The 19,926-nt window shown below is 45.0% G+C and overlaps 1 protein-coding gene across 12 annotated transcripts in view; it reads left to right on the forward strand.

Annotated features, from left to right (window-relative positions):
* Positions 1-19,926, forward strand: part of LOC110522713 (tight junction protein ZO-1) — a 176,674-nt gene that overhangs the window by 85,935 nt on the left and 70,813 nt on the right. The window contains exon 1 of one of the 12 annotated variants that reach the window (XM_036969354.1): positions 787-1,407. The exons of the other annotated variants lie outside the window; for them this stretch is intronic. The gene's annotated coding sequence lies outside the window, so the exon portion shown is untranslated. Of the gene's footprint in view, positions 1-786; positions 1,408-19,926 lie in introns of those variants that run through there. 12 annotated transcript variants of the gene reach the window in all.

A 19,926-nucleotide genomic window follows, 5' to 3' on the forward strand; every position in this document is an offset into this window, starting at 1 on the left:
ATACTATAGTACTGTAATGCAGCACCCCAGGAGGTTATACTATAGTACTGTAATGCAGCACCCCAGGAGGTTATACTATAGTACTGTAATGCAGCACCCCAGGAGGTTATACTATAGTACTGTAATGGCAGCACCCCAGGAGGTTATACTATAGTACTGTAATGCAGCACCCCAGGAGGTTATACTATAGTACTGTAACGCAGCACCCCAGGAGGTTATACTATAGTACTGTAATGCAGCACCCCAGGAGGTTATACTATAGTACTGTAATGGCAGCACCCCAGGAGGTTATACTATAGTACTGTAATGCAGCACCCCAGGAGGTTATACTATAGTACTGTAACGCAGCACCCCAGGAGGTTATACTATAGTACTGTAATGCAGCACCCCAGGAGGTTATACTATAGTACTGTAATGCAGCACCCCAGGAGGTTATACTATAGTACTGTAATGCAGCACCCCAGGAGGTTATACTATAGTACTGTAATGCAGCACCCCAGGAGGTTATACTATAGTACTGTAATGCAGCACCCCAGGAGGTTATACTATAGTACTGTAATGGCAGCACCCCAGGAGGTTATACTATAGTACTGTAATGCAGCACCCCAGGAGGTTATACTATAGTACTGTAATGCAGAACCCCAGGAGGTTATACTATAGTACTGTAATGCAGCACCCCAGGAGGTTATGCTATAGTACTGTAATGCAGCACCCCAGGAGGTTATACTATAGTACTGTAATGCAGAACCCCAGGAGGGTTCCTAGTGTGTGATGGTGTGTTTGTTTGTGAGCTCTCTAGTCCCAGTTCTGGCGCTGCGAGGGTTAAGTCCGATACAGCAGTTTCCACTGCGGCGCAGATGGCTTTGCTGTTCTGTTCGCTAGCGAGAGAGGGGAGGTAGAGAGACTGAAAGAGAGAGGAGGGAGGGAGGGAGAGAGACTGAAAGAGTGGTAGAGGAGGGAGAGTGAGCGCGATGTTGGAATGGAAAGTACAGAACCATATGTAACATATTTAGAGATGGATTGAGTTGTAGCTGAGGTGGAGTTGACTTTTCTCTGATTACGGGATTTCGATCCATCGTAAACTCCTCACCTGTGCCTCTCTCTACTATAGAATCTATAGATAGCCAGTTGTGTCAGTCAGAGAAAGGAAGGGAGGGGCCGTGTGAGTATTCTCTCTGCTCCTATTGGTTACGAGGCATCGCGCGCACTACAGTACGGTGGCGGCGCCTGCTGCTGATGTGCGTCTGTAGGAATCTCCTGCTGTTGAGGAGGAGCAGTAGAGCACTCTAGTTAAATACATCCAAATAAAAAGGAATAGCAGAGCTGGAGGTGGGACTGGGCTGGAGAGAGGTTTTTTTTTGTCAGGTGTCCTCTGTTTATCTGTGATGACCAGGATGAACTATTGCTGTAAGTATTGTACTCTGACTGACTACTGACTAGCTCTATTTAGCTTAGCCAGTATTTAGCCTAGCTTCTCTACACAGATCTAGTGTTGCTGCTTAGCCTAGCCAGTATTTAGCCTAGCTTTTCTACACAGATCAGTGTTGCTGCTTAGCCTAGCCAATCAGTCCGTAGGTTTACTGCTTGTCAATATTGGTTATTTGGAAAATGAATCTTATTCAGGTTTAGGCCAGAAAGCTCTGTGTTCTGTAACACCATTTTACTGACTGTGTTGCTGCTGCTATTACTACTACTACTACTACTACTACTACTACTGCAGTTTTTGTTTGAATTACATATACAGTATGTGGTGTTGAAAACATCATAGTAGTTGCCCAATGGTCTGCCGTTAACATGTATTCCAGTGTTGGGCTAATAAGAAGTTGCATCTCATGACCTTCTACTGTATGAGCTGAATTTTTAGGGCCTGTTTAGGTATTTAAAAAAATAAATCTATATATAAATAAGTTATTTGATGCAACATTGATTTTGGCTTTACACGCTACCCAAACCAAAATAAATGTACACATACATGTTATTCAATCATTGCACACGCCAATGAGCATCTGCGTAGCCAGACGCTAAAATAGAAGTTGTTTCTATTTGTGACGCCGAACGCGATGCAAGTCCTGCCTCTCCCATCTCCTCATTGGCTTTTAGAAGCACATACCCACTTGCCATCTCCTCATTGGTTATACCCATGTGGGTGATTGAAAGATGAACTTCGGTCGGTCGGTCGGTTGTGGTAACACACCTTATTATGAAAGTTAGATGCCAATCGCCATATAAAGTCCAAAGAAGAAAATGCCTGGAAGGAGGAGAGATGACTAGAAACAATTCGGTTGACTGTTTTATGTGTGGATTAATTGTCGGAGTAGAGGACCTTGTGCATTTCTCGTAAAATAACTCAATGTTTATATCAGAGGACAAATTAGCTAGCAACAGCAAGCTAGCTAGCTAAATAGGACAAATTAGCTAGCAACTGCAAGCTAGCTAGCTAAATTGCCAATGCAAGTTTAATGCTTTTCGACCTGTCCCCAAATTAATATAATTGGTTCAGAGTTTTTTGATATTTCAACCTGCGTGTTGTGATTGCGTTTGGTGTGGGGGGGACATTGGGCCCAATGGCGGACGTCTGGTTTGGGCATGGTGTACTGCTATTAGCCAATAGAAACACATTGAATAACAGACTCATACATGGAATAACATATAGTCCAAAAATAAATCCAAAGAAAGTTTGTTTTAAAGTGTCGGTCCTAAATCTGAGAAAGATAAAATATCAGGAAATCATTTAAAAAAAAATTGAAGTATCCATTTTTAACCCCATTTTATTTGGCACCAAACTACTTATATATATATATACTTCCATATGTTTTCTACTGGTACCGGGCTACCCTCAGATGAGGCTTGTGGGTGTCCTAGAGCAAAACAACCGACGTGTTCCTGAGAGTCCCGTAGAGGGGTCATATTAGTGTGTGTAGCCCAAATTGAAGCTACAGACAGAAGTAGGTACCGAGGACAGATGGGCGGTACCGAGGACAGATGGGCGGTGCCGAGGAGAGATGGGCGGTACCGAAGGCGGATCGGCAGTACTGACTACAGGCGAGTCCCGTGACGCTTGTCTCATGACGTTTTTTTGACAAGACAGGTTTTCGGGATGTCTCATGGTCTGACAAACACCTCTGTAGCTCGGCCACCTTCCACCGCAAATGCGAAAGGCCGCCATTTGTGGATGGGGTGGATTGAGACGCAGCCCATGCAAAAAAATATAGATATCTGTAGCTTAAACCAATGGATTTTGATGGGGATTTTTGTATTTATTATGCTAATTAGATTTCCACTGTGGTGCGGACATCGACTCGAGAGTTTAAAGGCTTGCACACATCGCACCGATCTAGCTTTCGTCTGCCGATCAGTCAGCGTGTTTTAAGGCTTGCACACATCGCACCGATCTAGCTTTCGTCTGCCGATCAGTCAGCGTGTTTTAAGGCTTGCACACATCGCACCGATCTAGCTTTCGTGTGCCGATCAGTCAGCGTGTTTTAAGGCTTGCACACATCGCACCGATCTAGCTTTCGTCTGCCGATCAGTCAGCGTGTTTTAAGGCTTGCACACATCGCACCGATCTAGCTTTCGTCTGCCGATCAGTCAGCGTGTTTTAAGGCTTGCACACATCGCACCGATCTAGCTTTCGTCTGCCGATCAGTCAGCGTGTTTTAAGGCTTGCACACATCGCATCCGATCTAGCTTTCGTCTGCCGATCAGGCAGCGTGTTTTAAAGGACCGTCCACTTTCGATGTCTGTGACTGCCCAAAAAAATTTCACGCAATTCTACATGTAAAATCGGTGCACACTCGGTTTGCAAATTACGTTCAGAGGTGCTAAGTACTCTCGGCCAGCAAACGCTATTGGTATCTCTCTCATCCTTTACGGATCTGCAATGTTACCAGTTTCAGTGGTTGTCTAGCCCTATGCTATGTGCCGAATGTCACCAAACTCTCTTGGGTCTGTCTCTCTGTCTGTCTTCTCTCTCTCTCCTGTCTCTCTGTCTCTGTCTCTCATCAGCACTTGAATTCATTGTTCTGAGTCGGAGGGGAGTTTTAGCAGTTGTCAGCACTCGCTCCCCCTCGACGCGTCGTTTTCCATTTTTAAAGTCATGAATCATCTGGTTATGCTGCTTGTTGTCTGCCTCTGTGCCAGCCAGGCCCCAAGGTGGAAGGCCTGTGATACTGTCATCCTGGTTCCTGCATCCAACACTGTTCTGTTGTCTCTCTCTCTCGCTCACTCTCTCACTCTCCTTTTGTTTGGCCGCAGTACAACCTGCACAATGTTCCCTCAAAAGTAGTACATTTGTTTGTTTGTTTGGTTGGTTGGTGCTCTGTTCTCTGTCATTGTGTCAACCCTGATGTGTTGACAGCAATCTGAAAGATGTTAAGATCATTTGCTGGTGTTATTAGATACATTTTAACCTGTCTGTCTGTAACCACTCTCTCCGTGGGTTCGGAAGAAATCCGATGTTTCCGTTTTTTCAAGGATACAGTATTTTCAACCCAACTTCTGTTTCCCCTGAAAAACGTTTGTGGGCACTCCGCTGAGGAATCTTTTACCAAGGCGGTTGGGTTAGTCCTGTAACAGTGTTCTCAGAGAGAAGTCTGGGGAGTATCAAAATTATTCTGGCAATGTCATAAAGCTGTTCTCCACAGTCAGATCTGGCTGGGCTTTTTATGGTCCTGACCACGTATAAGATGTTACCCGTGACAGTTCTGCATTGTCAGGCCTGATATTTGAAGGCATTCTTTTATTTACATTCCTTTGCTGCATCATCACTTCTCTTGTGTCTGTCTGTCTCTCTGTCTGTCTCTCTGTCTGTTTCTCTGTCTGATTCTGTCTGTCTCTCTCTCTGTCTGTTTCTCTGTCTGTCTCTCTGTCTGTCTCTGTCTGTTTCTCTGTCTCTTGGTCTGTCTGAGTCTCTTTTTCTCTGTCTGACTGTCTGTCTGATTCTGTTTGTCTCTCTCTGATTCTGTCTGACTGTCTGTCCGTCTCAGTCTGTCTGTCTCTCTCTGTCTGATTCTGTCTGTTTCTCTGTCTCTCGGTCTGTCTGATTCTGTCTGTCTCTCTCTCTGAGTGTGTCTGTCTCTGTCTGTCTCTGCCTGTCTGTCTCTGCCTGTCTGTCTGTCTGTCTCTGTCTGTCTGTCTCTCTCTGTCTCTCTCTGTCTGTCTGTCTCTCTCTGTCTCTCTCTGTCTGTTTCTCTGCCTGACTGTCTGTCTGATTCTGTTTGTCTCTGTCTGACTATCTGTCTGATTCTGTTTGTCTCTGTCTGACTGTCTGTCTGATTCTGTTTGTCTCTCTCTCTCTGTCGGTCTCTCTTAAGGCGCCAGCACACTTCAGTTAGGCGAACCGGACGAATGTGCTCGCATGCTTCCTTAAAAGGCCTACACTTATCGCAGTGCTTGAGGCGTCACTACAGACCCGGGTTCGATCCCAGGCTGTGTCAAAACCGTCCGTGACCGGGAGTCTCATAGGGCGGCGCACAATTGGCCCAGCGTCGTCCGGGTTAGGGGAGGGTTTGGCCTGCTGGGGCTTTACTTGGCTTATTGTGCTCTAGCGACTCCTTGAGGCGGGCCGGGCGCCTGCAGGCTGATTTTGGTCGTCAGTTGAACAGTGTTTTTCCTCTTACACATTGGTACAGCTGGCTTCCAGGTTAAGCCGGCGGTTGTTAAGGAGCGAGGTATGGAGGACGCAAGACTCGACCTTCCCCTCTCCCGAGTTGCAGCGATGAAACAATATTGAAATTGGGGGAGATAAAAAGGGTCAAATAAAAAAAGAAGGCCTTCACTTGAAAGATTAGAAAAAAGCAGCAATAGTACTGTTTGTCCATTTTGAGACACCGTAGCCAAACAAACCAGTTATTATTATTTTTTAATTTTTTTTGCAGAGATCTTAGTCGTGCAATTTTCCATCTAACTAAGATTTTTGGTGCAGTATTTATCAGGTGAAAAGATTTGCATGAAAACGTTGAATGACAATAATACTTTATTGAAGAATCCCTACTGTTGACCAATCACCGACGAAGGGGCTTAGACTTCGGGTTACAGGTGAAAAAACCCTTACGGAAGTCCAAAACGAACAAAAACGTCACAAAATCTCTTCGTAATATATGCACAAACTCTTCCGAACTGTTTCAGTTGAGAAGCATGCGGACGCCTTTACACACACAAACACATACACACACACACACACCTCAACCACAGCGAGTTAAACAGCCCCCTGTCGCATTGCCTCATTTCTGATTATAGAAGTAACATCAGCGGCTTTTAGTTCCTGTCATATGCTCCTCTTGCTTGATGATAACACTGATGATGTTTTTGAATTGGGTAATAATATCAGGGGCTTTTTGGTCTCTAACGTCACTATAATAACGTTGACGATAATGCTGATTAGGCTGTAACTTGTAGCCTAAAAACCCTGTTTGTCATGGACCTATTATCAGGCAACATTAAATAAACATTAAATAAATATGCAGAGATTTTTTGTTGTTGTTGCCTACTATCGTTGATGCGTGATCTACTGTCAGGCGGCCTAGTGTTTAGAGCGTTGGGCCAGTAACCGAAAGGTTGCTGGATCGATTTCCCCCGAGCTGACAAGGTAAACATCTGTCATTCTGCCCCTGAGCAAGGCAGTTAAACCCACTGTTCCCCGGGCGCCGAAGACGTAGATGGCGATTAAGGCAGCCCCCTCTCTGGTTCAGAGGGATTGGGTTAAATGGAGAAGACCCATTTCAGTTGAATACATGTTTCCTGATATCGATGTCGTTGTCCAGATCACATCCTGAATATGAGGATTTAAACAAGGTTGAGATTAAGTTGTTTGGGACTGATTTACTTCTCTCTCTCTATAGATATATATATTATATATATATATCTATAGAGAGAGAGAGAGAATCTGTGTTGTAGACAGCTGCAGACTCTCCTCTCCCAAGCTGCATGGGTTCTAATCATAGAATTACTAGAACCGACGTCCCCATTCATGTCAAAGTTCTGTGATCGGGGGCTGGCAGCCATATTGAGTACCCACTTCCCATGAGTACCAGTTGGTGAACCAGTCTAATTGCTGTGAACCAAGGGACTTTGCCTGTTCCAGTAATTGTATTTTTACGCTAATCCTCCAAGCATGATCCAACTGGCATGGTCAGCCTGACAAATGGCACCCTATTCCCTATTTAGTGCACTAGTTTTCACGGTTAAAAGTAGTGCACTATAGGCAATAGGGTGGCATTTGGAACGTAGCGATGGTCAGCCTCCCTCCAGTCCTGCCAAGCCCTCCAAACCTGCAGAGTGGAGCTTACTTCTGTTGGCACAGTCTGTTAGACTTGCTGCCTGGCCACAAAGGACACACATCCGCACACTAGAGAGTCAGTGTCACAAACAAACCCCATTGATTACTGGGATACTGACCACAAACTGAGGGATTGTGTTCACAAATGATGCACCAGAGCCACTGCAGATTGCAGAAGAAACTCTCAGCGGGGAATAACGTCAATGGCTAAATACATCTATTTGTTTGACTCTCTCCTTCTATCGTATCGCTGGTTGTGCATCGACTATCTGGTAGTCTGTGCCTGAATTTATTCTGTGGCTTTGATATTGAAAACTTAGTTTAGGCTAACGAACAAATGTAAAACCAATAATCTGCATACATTTCTGAACAAGTTCAATTTCCACGTGTTTCTCTTTTGCTCATTAAGAAGAAACAAAAAGATTCCGGTCTTGGGGGCGTGGTTCTATGTGGCAGTTACTGTTAGTTTAACGAGACACCATGGCAACAAAGCTAAGCGTCACTTCCTCAAAATATCCCCGAATGAATCTACGATAACTGTTGATGTTTTGGACAGGGATATTTTTAGTTGCGCAATTATTACATCTGACTAAAGGTGTTTTAGTGCAGTATTTCTCATGTTTAAAAAACAAACAAAAAAACAGTGTGTGACGTGTCGTCTTATGTAAACAAAGTCCGCTGCGCTGCGGGCAGGTCTCTCTCTGCCGGTGTGTTCTGCGGTAGGAGTGGATAGAGCGCAGCCACCGTAGCTGCGTGTCTATCCCCTGTTATTAGTGGACAAGTGAGCGTTGTGGAAATCAAAACCCAAATCCTCAAGTAAGTCATGACGAACTCACAAAACTCAGTTTTGGACGAGATTGATTTTATGACCTATATTATTATTATTATTATTAAAATTATATATACATTGTTTCTGATCATTGCCACATTGGCCGTTTTCCTGTCAGAGAAGTTGTATATTGCCTTCAGTTTCGCTCTAGATTTTTGTTGATTTTGAGTGGTAAGGAAGGTGTTTGTGCTCTTATCTAGTACATGTGGTGCCTGGGGACTGAGATGGACAGTACATTACTCTCTTCGTGGTGTCCTTTCTGATCCCATCCAGGAAAGTATGGTTCTGGAAAGTCAGGTCATTGACTGAATGACCTTGTTGCTCTGGTTACGGTGGACAGATTGAGAAGGAGAAATATGTTCTAGAACCCAAATTGCATCTCTCCTCTTCACACACTGCAGAAAGACTGCTGCACCACAATGAAATAGATCATAGATTTACCGTAGAACATGCATTGCACACTATACACGAATCTGAAAGAGAGAGAGAGAGAGTGTGTGTGTGTGTGTGTGTGTGTGTGTGTGTGTGTGTGTGTGTGTGTGTGTGTGTGTGTGTGTGTTTTTAAACAAGTAAATGGTCAACAAAAAATGCTGACAGATTTAGCATCAACTGGAGTCAAGTAGGTCTTTTATTCGTTTTTCAGTTCAGCCCTGGTAAAAAAAAAATACAGCTATAAATTCAGACAATATGGTGCAGAGTAATGTTGCATCAGCGCTTTTACAGCGCTGATCAGCTTCAAGACATTAAACAGAACTGTTCTAGAGGGATTTTTATTTCAGTCCCAGGCCCCGTTTCCATCTTTTAACATATTTTTAAAATCACTTTCTCTCCTTTTTAAAAGTACAGTTAGTATGTAGGCCTACCAGGCCTATTCTGTCAGAGGGAGTTTCCTCTTTTAGGCCTACCAGGCCTATTCTGTCAGAGGGAGTTTCCTCTTTTAGGCCTACCAGGCCTATTCTGTCAGAGGGAGTTTCCTCTTTTAGGCCTACCAGGCCTATTCTGTCAGAGGGAGTTTCCTCTTTTAGGCCTACCAGGCCTATTCTGTCAGAGGGAGTTTCCCCTTTTAGGCCTACCAGGCCTATTCTGTCAGAGGGAGTTTCCTCTTTTAGGCCTACCAGGCCTATTCTGTCAGAGGGAGTTTCCTCTTTTAGGCCTACCAGGCCTATTCTGTCAGAGGGAGTTTCCTCTTTTAGGCCTACCAGGCCTATTCTGTCAGAGGGAGTTTCCTCTTTTAGGCCTACCAGGCCTATTCTGTCAGAGGGAGTTTCCTCTTTTAGGCCTACCAGGCCTATTCTGTCAGAGGGAGTTTCCTCTTTTAGGCCTACCAGGCCTATTCTGTCAGAGGGAGTTTCCTCTTTTAGGCCTACCAGGCCTATTCTGTCAGAGGGAGTTTCCTCTTTTAGGCCTACCAGGCCTATTCTGTCAGAGGGGGTTTCCTCTTTTAGGCCTACCAGGCCTATTCTGTCAGAGGGAGTTTCCTCTTTGAGGCCTACCAGGCCTATTCTGTCAGAGGGGGTTCCCTTTTTTAGGCCTATTCAGTTTACTTTAAAATGCCAGAGGGAGTTTCCTCTTTTAGGCCTATTCAGTTTACTGTAAAATGCCAGAGGGAGTTTCCTCTTTTAGGCCTATTTAGTTTACTGTAAAATGCCAGAGGGAGTTCCCTCTTTTAGGCCTATTCAGTTTACTGTAAAATGCCAGAGGGAGTTTCCTCTTTTAGGCCTATTCAGTTTACTGTAAAATGCCAGAGGGAGTTTCCTCTTTTAGGCCTATTTAGTTTACTGTAAAATGCCAGAGGGAGTTCCCTCTTTTAGGCCTATTCAGTTTACTGTAAAATGCCAGAGGGAGTTGCCTTTTTTGTTTGCCCTGCAGCTTTTTGTGTTTTTTTAGTTTCCCCTTAAAACTGCTTGAAGAGGTTTTTGACTGTTTGTGTTGAACCTTTGCAGTAGACCCTTGTGGTGGACTGTTGTTCAGTTTCCTACAACCCCAGCTGCGCTCTCAGGCTAGGCTAACGGCTCTCAGGCTAGGCTAACGGCTCTCGGGCTAGGCTAACTAGGCTAACGGCTCTCGGGCTAGGCTAACGGCTCTCGGGCTAGGCTAACGGCTCTCGGGCTAGGCTAACGGCTCTCGGGCTAGGCTAACGGCTCTCGGGCTAGGCTAACGGCTCTCGGGCTAGGCTAACGGCTCTCAGGCTAGGCTAACGTCTCTCAGACTAGGCTAACGGCTCTCAGGCACTATGCCTGGCTGGCCAGAGAGAGGAGACTGGTCCAGCTGAACCCTACTCCAAAAGGAGAACTTTGCTCTCGTCTTAACCCAAGATGGTACACTTACTTGCTGCCGTATTTACATGTTAGACCTGCAGATTGCAGGCCTAACCTATCCATCTTGATATTGGTATTTAAACAGTGTTGGTAAGTGGTTTGGTTTCTGATATGGTTGAGTGAGAACCCAGAGACTAGCCTGACCTGTCCCCCTCGTCCTAATCTCATCCAAATTATTCTAGCAGCCCTGGCTGTGTGATAGCATGGCTGTCCCTCTCAGGTAGGGTGCCCTCTGCTCAGAAAGAAAAGTACTATATTTTAGCAGGCCGCAGAACTTAAGCCTAGTTCACATTGGCAGTTTGAAGTGACATAAATCCTTTTTTTGTTTTTTTTTGCATATCCGATTAAAATCTGTAATTTTTCCTGCAGTCTGAACAGCCAAAAAGTACATGGAATCGGATATTTCAAGCCACATTTCAAACCACCTTCGTAGGTGGTTTGGAATCCGATACAAATCAGATTCCTGGCCAAGCGACATGTCTGAACAGTCAAATCTGATCCTTATTTGCCCTCAAGTGTTTTTTTTTTAAAGACTTATTTGGCATATCCTTTTGCTTGCTAGCTACTCTGTTGACAGTTTGAGAAGAACATGTGGTAGCTAACTAGCTTGTTAATTGTTTAAAAACAAACTACTGAATGTGCTAAACAGCTACCTCGCTAGCTAGTTGACTGCTGTGGCTAGCTAAACAGCTACCTCGCTAGCTAGTTGACTGCTGTGGCTAGCTAAACAGCTACCTCGATAGCTAGTTGACAGCTGTGGCTAGCTAAACAGCTACCTCGCTAGCTAGTTGACTGCTGTGGCTAGCTAAACAGCTACCTCGCTAGCTAGTTGACTGCTGTGGCTAGCTAAACAGCTACCTCGATAGCTAGTTGACAGCTGTGGCTAGCTAAACAGCTACCTGGCTAGCTAAACAGCTACCTCGCTAGCTAGTTGACAGCTGTGGCTAGCTAAACAGCTACCTCGCTAGCTAGTTGACAGCTGTGGCTAGCTAAACAGCTACCTCGCTAGCTAGTTGACAGCTGTGGCTAGCTAAACAGCTACCTAGCTAGCTAGTTGACAGCTGTGGCTAGCTAAACAGCTACCTTGCTAGCTAGTTGACAGCTGTGGCTAGCTAAACAGCTACCTCGCTAGCTAGTTGACAGCTGTGGCTAGCTAAACAGCTACCTCGATAGCTAGTTGATAGCTGTGGCTAGCTAAACAGCTACCTCGCTAGCTAGTTGACAGCTGTGGCTAGCTAAACAGCTACCTAGCTAGCTAGTTGATAGCTGTGGCTAGCTAAACAGCTACCTCGCTAGCTAGTTGATAGCTGTGGCTAGCTAAACAGCTACCTAGCTAGCTAGTTGATAGCTGTGGCTAGCTAAACAGCTACCTCGCTAGCTAGTTGATAGCTGTGGCTAGCCAAAAAAAGAACTTGTTTGGAAAGTTTGATTATCTTATCCTTTGAGGCTTTAAAAGTGTTCGTACACTACGATTATGAACATTGAAAGCAACTGGGAAACGTCCATGGCGGTGCTAGGAAGCAGGAGCACCACCACCAATCAGCCTACACCAGTGCGTGCACACCCGTCGTTACTATGACAACTAGTTTAGCAATGTCAGCAAATTACTTATGTCTGAACACACACACACACACACACGTCTGATTTGGTCACATGTAACTTCCTGTTTGGACAGTCAGTATTCCAAAACGTATTTGGAAAAACAACTGATTTGAGCATAGAGGCCTGCGGTGTGAACAAGGCTATAGTTGCCATGGGAACCGTGACGAGGGGATTTTTTTGGAAGGAGGGTTTGGCAGCAGGGATTTGGGAGGTCCAATCACCCCTGCCCTGGCTCTTTCTCAATTATCCAAACGGTCTGTCCAGGTGAAAGCCAGCCTAATGATGAGCTTCAACCATCAGCGCTGCATGAAGGGGACGAGACGACAAGAGGAAATGAATATTTGAACTAGAGCCTCTTCTCCTCTCGCTCCACTCCGCCTGTCCTGTTTCCTAAGTAACTGGTGCTGCTGCTTTTAATAAATAATCAGACTAATCCCCTTAGCTAATCCCCCTCATGGTCCATTATGCTTTAATGTGCCTCCTCAACATAAGCTCATGATTTGGCCAAAGTGTTCTCTGCGCAGGCCCTAGGTGGTCCTGGTTTTGGAGTAGGGGAAGCGAAGGGACAGTGAATTTAGAACAGGCTAAATTCCAGTATCTGGCTATCTGCTCATGGTGCGCTAGCTACCTACCTTACCGTCTATGTTGAGGTCCATGTGTGTTCACCAACACAACACTGAATCAATCGAGTCGGTCCATATATAGTTTTTCAGACTGCTATTTCACCGGAGGTGTTTGTTTCAGTGTGGTACCACCTGTGTAAGGTTGACACACTGTACAGGCTCTGCTCCATGGATAGACCTCACTCTGACTGTACTGAGGGAGGTTGGAAGAAGACAGGAGTGCTTTGTGGGTAAAGACCAATGATGTCTATAAACCCTGAATTGCTGAAGCTATTTATTGGTCAATGAGAGGCTTTGAAGTAGGGCTGTCCCCGATTTAGAGAGAATCTTGGTTGACCGAGAGTCGTCTGTACTTTCGACCAATCGATTGGTCAAGTTATTATTATTTTTTATATACATCCTATGTGTTTTAATCAAATCAACTGTATGCACTGAGCTTGTCTGATGTTTTAAGTGCACTGTTTGATGAAACAATTAAGACACAGATAACTAGAGGGAATCCGACCGCAATTGATTTGATTGTGCCGGGCCGGGCTGGGCTGGGCTCAGATTTGATGCGCTGTGTGAAAAAAGACAGCGAGGGACTGTGACCCGTTGTCTCTCTGTCCTCCCTGCTGCAGCGACCACCACAGAACATCAGCAGTGTGTATCACGCTGTCTCTGCTGCAGCGACCACCACAGAACATCAACAGTGTGTTTCACTCCTCTCTACTGCAGCGACCACCACAGAACATCAACAGTGTGTATCGCTCCTCCCTGCTGCAGCGACCACCACAGAACATCAACAGTGTGTATCACACTGTCTCTGCTGCAGCGACCACCACAGAACATCAACAGTGTTTATCACACGGTCTCTGCTGCAGCGACCACCACAGAACATCAACAGTGTTTATCACACTGTCTCTGCTGCAGCGACCACCACAGAACATCAACAGTGTGTATCACACTGTCTCTGCTGCAGCGACCACCACAGAACATCAACAGTGTGTATCACACGGTCTCTGCTGCAGCGACCACCACAGAACATCAACAGTGTGTATCACACTGTCTCTGCTGCCCGAACTGCGACATAATTACAGCCTTTTCTGATTGAAAAGTGTTGTTTACCGAAATCGCTAATTTATTTAGGAAAATATCCCCTCAAACCCGTGCTCTCTTTATGTGACACGTGTGCATCGAATGCACGCGACCAATAGGGCCTGACCTTTAAAGCATGTCATAATCACATTAATAAATTGGTTGTAACAAACTCTGAACACCGGAACACGTGTGACAGCAAAACAGATGCAGAGGACGCGACTGGAAACGGGGGAATGTTTTACTGGTTGCTCAGGAGGTAAAGGGGAAGTCAGATGTGTGGAATACATTTGACTAGTTGTGGAAAATACTGGAGATCAAGAAGGTACGGAGCCAGCACTTCCTGCACATTATCTGTGCCAAACAGGTGCTGTTAGATTACAATAAAAATATTTTTAGGACCGTTTGGAACAATGTAAACAACACTAAATAAATTCTAAGCGTACCAGAGAGCCTGTGATCTGTTTATTTAAAAAACAAAAATAAAATAAAAACAACAAAGACTAAAACCGTTGCATGTTAATTTATCATACAGTAACTCATATACTGTAAGTATTGCATTTTTTTAAATAATTATTTTAGTAGGATCCCCATTAGCCAACGAAGTATAGGCCTAAGTTACGGTATTAAGTCTAAACAGGATGAGCTCTGAGGCCTACAGCTCGATGGTGGTTACACAAGGCTGCTATACTAAGCCTACTAATGATAATGACATTATTTTATTATAATGATGATCATAATAACAGTAATAATAACGAAGGAGGAGATCAAGAGAAAGGAGGGTTTATTATTATACATTTCTGACCATTTGTAACAGTGACACTAAATCACAGTACACTACAACACTAAATAAATGGTAATTATACCAGAGAGACTGTTCTTGTAAAAGCCTGTTCTTTATCAGACGTTGTGGTTGCTTGAGGCTTGGTGCTCACGGAATCCGTAGTCTATTAAACAAACACTCAAAACAGATATTTATGTGTGTGTGTGTGTGTATAATATATATATATATATATATATGTGTGTGTGTGTGTGTGTATATATATATGGATGGATGATTTATAAAGCCAGGCACATTTAACAGTTAGGCTATTCTCACTATTCTTAGACAAAAGGCTGCTTTCTCGTCTCCTAATTCCACTGCTGCCTCTGTCTCTGTCTCTCCCAGCAGCAGCATCACTTCCCCCTGTCTCTCCCAGCAGCAGCATCACTTCCCCCTGTCTCTCCCAGCAGCAGCATCACTTCCCCCTGTCTCTCCCAGCAGCAGCATCACTTCCCCCTGTCTCTCCCAGCAGCAGCATCACTTCCCCCTGTCTCTCCCAGCAGCAGCATCACTTCCCCCTGGCTGCTTTCTCGTCTCCTAATTCCACTGCTGCCTCTGTCTCTGTCTCTCCCAGCAGCAGCATCACTTCCCCCTGGCTGCTTTCTCGTCTCCTAATTCCACTGCTGCCTCTGTCTCTGTCTCTCCCAGCAGCAGCATCACTTCCCCCTGTCTCTCCCAGCAGCAGCATCACTTCCCCCTGTCTCTCCCAGCAGCAGCATCACTTCCCCCTGGCTGCTTTCTCGTCTCCTAATTCCACTGCTGCCTCTGTCTCTGTCTCTCCCAGCAGCAGCATCACTTCCCCCTGGCTGCTTTCTCGTCTCCTAATTCCACTGCTGCCTCTGCCACATTTTTCTCAACACCAAGATGCTTTGCTATTATTTAATTGTTCTTAAATTTAGCTAGGCAAGTCAGTTAAGAACAAGTTCTTATTTACAATGACGGCCTACTGGGGAACAGTGGGTTAACTGAGGCAGAACGACAGATTTTTACCTTGTCAGCTCGGGGATTCGATCCAACAACCTTTCTGGCTCAACGCTCCAACCACTAGGCCACCTGTTGCCCCATTATGCACGTAGCAACATGGTCTCGGAAAAAGGCGCCAATTCAACAGTGCGCTGATGTTTCAGAACTGTGGACAGCGACCACAATACAATGCTGGAAAAAGCTTATTTGTTATGCAATGATAATATTTTGATTAGTGTTGCACCATTTGTTCGTACATAATATAACCATATACAATTTCAGTAGCACATTTCTTAGATTTCTGGACTGTGCCATCCCCACGGCCTCCACAATGGATCAGTCCACTCAGACAGGAGCCAATCAGATGGCCTCCACAATGGATCAGTCCACTCAGACAGGAGCCAATCAGATGGCCTCCACAATGGATCAGTCCACTCAGACAGGAGCCAATTAGACAGGTGTCTTGTGCACCATGATTTAAAAAACAAAAAAGGTGTAGCTATATGCTGGACTAAAGAAATCTTGGTCGACCAACAGTCTGGCAACCTGCATTTTTCATATAGAAACACATTTTAATGTTTTTGTTCAAAATGTTTCCTGTTACAAAATGTTTTGCTACGGTGTGCAATAATGAATACTGGGCTGACAGCTTGGGATTGTCCTGCATCTTGTAGCCCATGCTTTACTGCACGTAGGCCCAGTTGTTAGTGTGTAAAGACATTCCAAGCATGCTTAATAAAGTCACTCCGCACACTTCCTCAACCTGCCTCCTCATAGTGATGGCATTATGTCGCCAGCAACAAGCCCATTGTATTCTGCGGAGTGCCTGGGAATATGCAGCCTAGCTACTGGCACAAAGGAAGACACTCAAGTCTCCTCCTACCCCATTTCCACAATTTGTATCACACTCATTCATACATTGTTAAGAGGTGTTTAAAATACCTTTAACTTCCTCTGCTTGAGAGTGTGGTCTGTTTTGATTTGTGGTCACAGTGTCGTGTGTGTGTGTGTGTGTGTGTGTGTGTGTGTGTGTGTGTGTGTGCCACCAGCAGCAGGATTGTTTTATCTTTCAGTATGGATTCATCTTTATTTATAGTATCATGTATCTGAGATCTACTGGGTCTGACATGACAATGCTGTCTAAAGTGGCCATGGTATCTGTGAATGATGGCTATGGTATATAGTGTCTGTGAATGCTGGCTATGGTATATAGTGTCTGTGAATGCTGGCTATGGTATATAGTGTCTGAATGATGGCTATGGTATGCAGTATCTGTGAATGATGGCTATGGTATATAGTGTCTGTGAATGCTGGCTATGGTATATAGTGTCTGTGAATGCTGGCTATGGTATATAGTGTCTGTGAATGCTGGCTATGGTATGCAGTATCTGTGAATGATGGCTATGGTATGCAGTATCTGTGAATGATGGCTACGGTATATAGTATCTGTGAATGATGGCTATGGTATATAGTGTCTGTGGTATGCAGTATCTGTGAATGATGGCTATGGTATATAGTGTCTGAATGATCGCTATTGTATATAGTGTCTGAATGATGGCTATGGTATATAGTGTCTGTGAATGATGGCTATTGTATATAGTGTCTGAATGATGGCTATTGTATATAGTGTCTGAATGATGGCTATGGTATATAGTGTCTGTGAATGATGGCTATGGTATATAGTGTCTGTGAATGATGGCTATGGTATATAGTGTCTGTGAATGATGGCTATGGTATATAGTGTCTGTGAATGATGGCTATTGTATATAGTGTCTGTGAATGATGGCTATTGTATATAGTGTCTGAATGATGGCTATTGTATATAGTGTCTGAATGATGGCTATGGTATATAGTGTCTGTGAATGATGGCTATGGTATATAGTGTCTGTGAATGATGGCTATTGTATATAGTGTCTGAATGATGGCTATTGTATATAGTGTCTGAATGATGGCTATGGTATATAGTGTCTGTGAATGATGGCTATGGTATATAGTGTCTGTGAATGATGGCTATGGTATATAGTGTCTGTGAATGATGGCTATGGTATATAGTGTCTGTGAATGATGGCTATGGTATATAGTGTCTGTGAATGATGGCTATTGTATATAGTGTCTGAATGATGGCTATTGTATATAGTGTCTGAATAATGGCTATGGTATATAGTGTCTGTGGATGCTGGCTATGGTATATAGTGTATGTGAATGCTGGCTATGGTATATAGTGTCTGTGAATGATGGCTATGGTATATAGTGTCTGTGAATGATGGCTATTGTATATAGTGTCTGAATGATGGCTATTGTATATAGTGTCTGAATAATGGCTATGGTATATAGTGTCTGTGGATGCTGGCTATGGTATATAGTGTCTGTGGATGCTGGCTATGGTATATAGCGTATGTGAATGCTGGCTATGGTATATAGTGTCTGTAAATGCTGGTTCTGTTGCTGGTGCAGTGTCAGTATGGTTTTATTTTTATTTCAGTATCTGTGAATTTGAGCTACTTAGAGATTTCCAGGTTGGGTTGACATTGCTGGCTAGGATACAGTCAGTCAGTATGAGTAGCTATCTGAGAATGAGATGTACAGTAGTGGTCTGGTTCATTGTGACAATGCTGGCTTGGATACAGTGAATGCTACAGAAGCTATCCAGAGATTTAGCCTACTGGTGTAGTTGTGACAATACTGACTTTAGGGGATGTGGCTCAGCAGATCCCATCTCTCTTTCGCTGCATTGCAGGAGCCATGCAAATAAATAAATAAAACCATCGCTCCTCAACACCTCAGCTGGCTCTGGTGCAGATCACCCTGAGATCCCGCTCTTCCCTCTCTCCTCTCTTTCCCCTCTCCCTTCTTACCTCTCCCCTGTCCCCACTCTCCCTCCTTCCCTCTCCCCTGTCCCCACTCTCCCTCCTTCCCTCTCCCCTGTCCCCACTCTCCCTCCTACCCTCTCCCCTGTCCCCCCTCTCCCTTCTTCCCTCTCCTGTCCCCCTCTCCTTCTTCCCTCTCCCCTGTCCCCCCTCTCCCTTCTTCCCTCTCCTGTCCCCCTCTCCTGTCCCCCTCTCCTTCTTCCCTCTCCCCTGTCCCCCTCTCCCTTCTTACCTCTCCCCTGTCCCCCCTCTCCCTTCTTACCCCTGTCCCCCCCCTCTCCCTTCTTACCTCTCTCCTGTCCCCCCTCTCCCTTCTTCCCTCTCCCTTCTTCCCTCTCCCCTGTCCCCCCTCTCCCTTCTTCCCTCTCCCCTGTCCCCCCTCTCCCCTGTCCCTTCTCCCCTGTCCCCCCTCTCCTGTCCCCTCTCCCTTCTTCCCTCTCCCCTGTCCCCCCTCTCCTGTCCCCCCTCTCCCTTCTTCCCTCTCCCCTGTCCCCCTTCTTCCCTCTCCCCTGTCCCCCCTCTCCTGTCCCCCCTCTCCCTTCTTCCCTCTCCCCTGTCCCCCTTCTTCCCTCTCCCCTGTCCCCCCTATTCCTTCTTACCCCTCTCCTTGACACAATGAAGCAGTATCTGCAGCAGTATCTAGCGTAGGCGGCTGAACTAGGGTCCTTTTTAGCAGTGGTGTAAAGTACTTAATTAAAAATACTTTAAAGTACTACTTTAGTTGTTTTTTGGGGTATCTGTACTTTACTATTTATATTTTTCACTACTTCACTACATTTTCCCTGACACAAGTACTTGTAACATTTTCAGTGCTTAGCAGGACAGGAAAATGGTCAAATTCACACACTTATCAAGAGAACATCCCTGGTCATCCCTACTGCCTCTGATCTGACAGACTCACTAAACCTCACATCCCTGGTCATCCCTACTGCCTCTGATCTGGTAGACTCACTAAACAGAGAACATCCCGGTCATCCTTACTGCCTCTGATCTGGAGGACTCACTAAACAGAGAACATCCCTGGTCATCCCTACTGCCTCTGATCTGACAGACTCACTAAACAGAACATCCCTGGTCATCCCTACTGCCTCTGATCTGGTAGACTCACTAAACAGAGAACATCCCTGGTCATCCCTACTGCCTCTGATCTGACAGACTCACTAAACTGAGAACATCCCTGATCATCTCTACTGCCTCTGATCTGGAGGATTCACTAAACAGAGAACATCCCTGGTCATCTCTACTGTCTCTGATCTGACAGACTCACTAAACAGAGAACATCCCTGGTCATCCCTACTGCCTCTGATCTGGAGGACTCACTAAACAGAACATCCCTGGTCATCCCTACTGCCTCTGATCTGACAGACTCACTAAACACACAGGCTTTGTTTGTAAATGATGTCTGAATGTTGGCGTGTGCATGTGGCTTTCCGTAAGTAAATAAAAAAACAAGGAGATGGTGCCGTCTGGTTTGCTTAATATAAGGAAATGTAAATGATTTATACTTTTACTTTTGATACTTAAGCATATTTTTAAAACCAAATACTT

This window comes from Oncorhynchus mykiss, chromosome 30 (assembly GCF_013265735.2).
Source record: "Oncorhynchus mykiss isolate Arlee chromosome 30, USDA_OmykA_1.1, whole genome shotgun sequence".
Classification (NCBI taxonomy): Eukaryota; Metazoa; Chordata; class Actinopteri; order Salmoniformes; family Salmonidae; genus Oncorhynchus; species Oncorhynchus mykiss.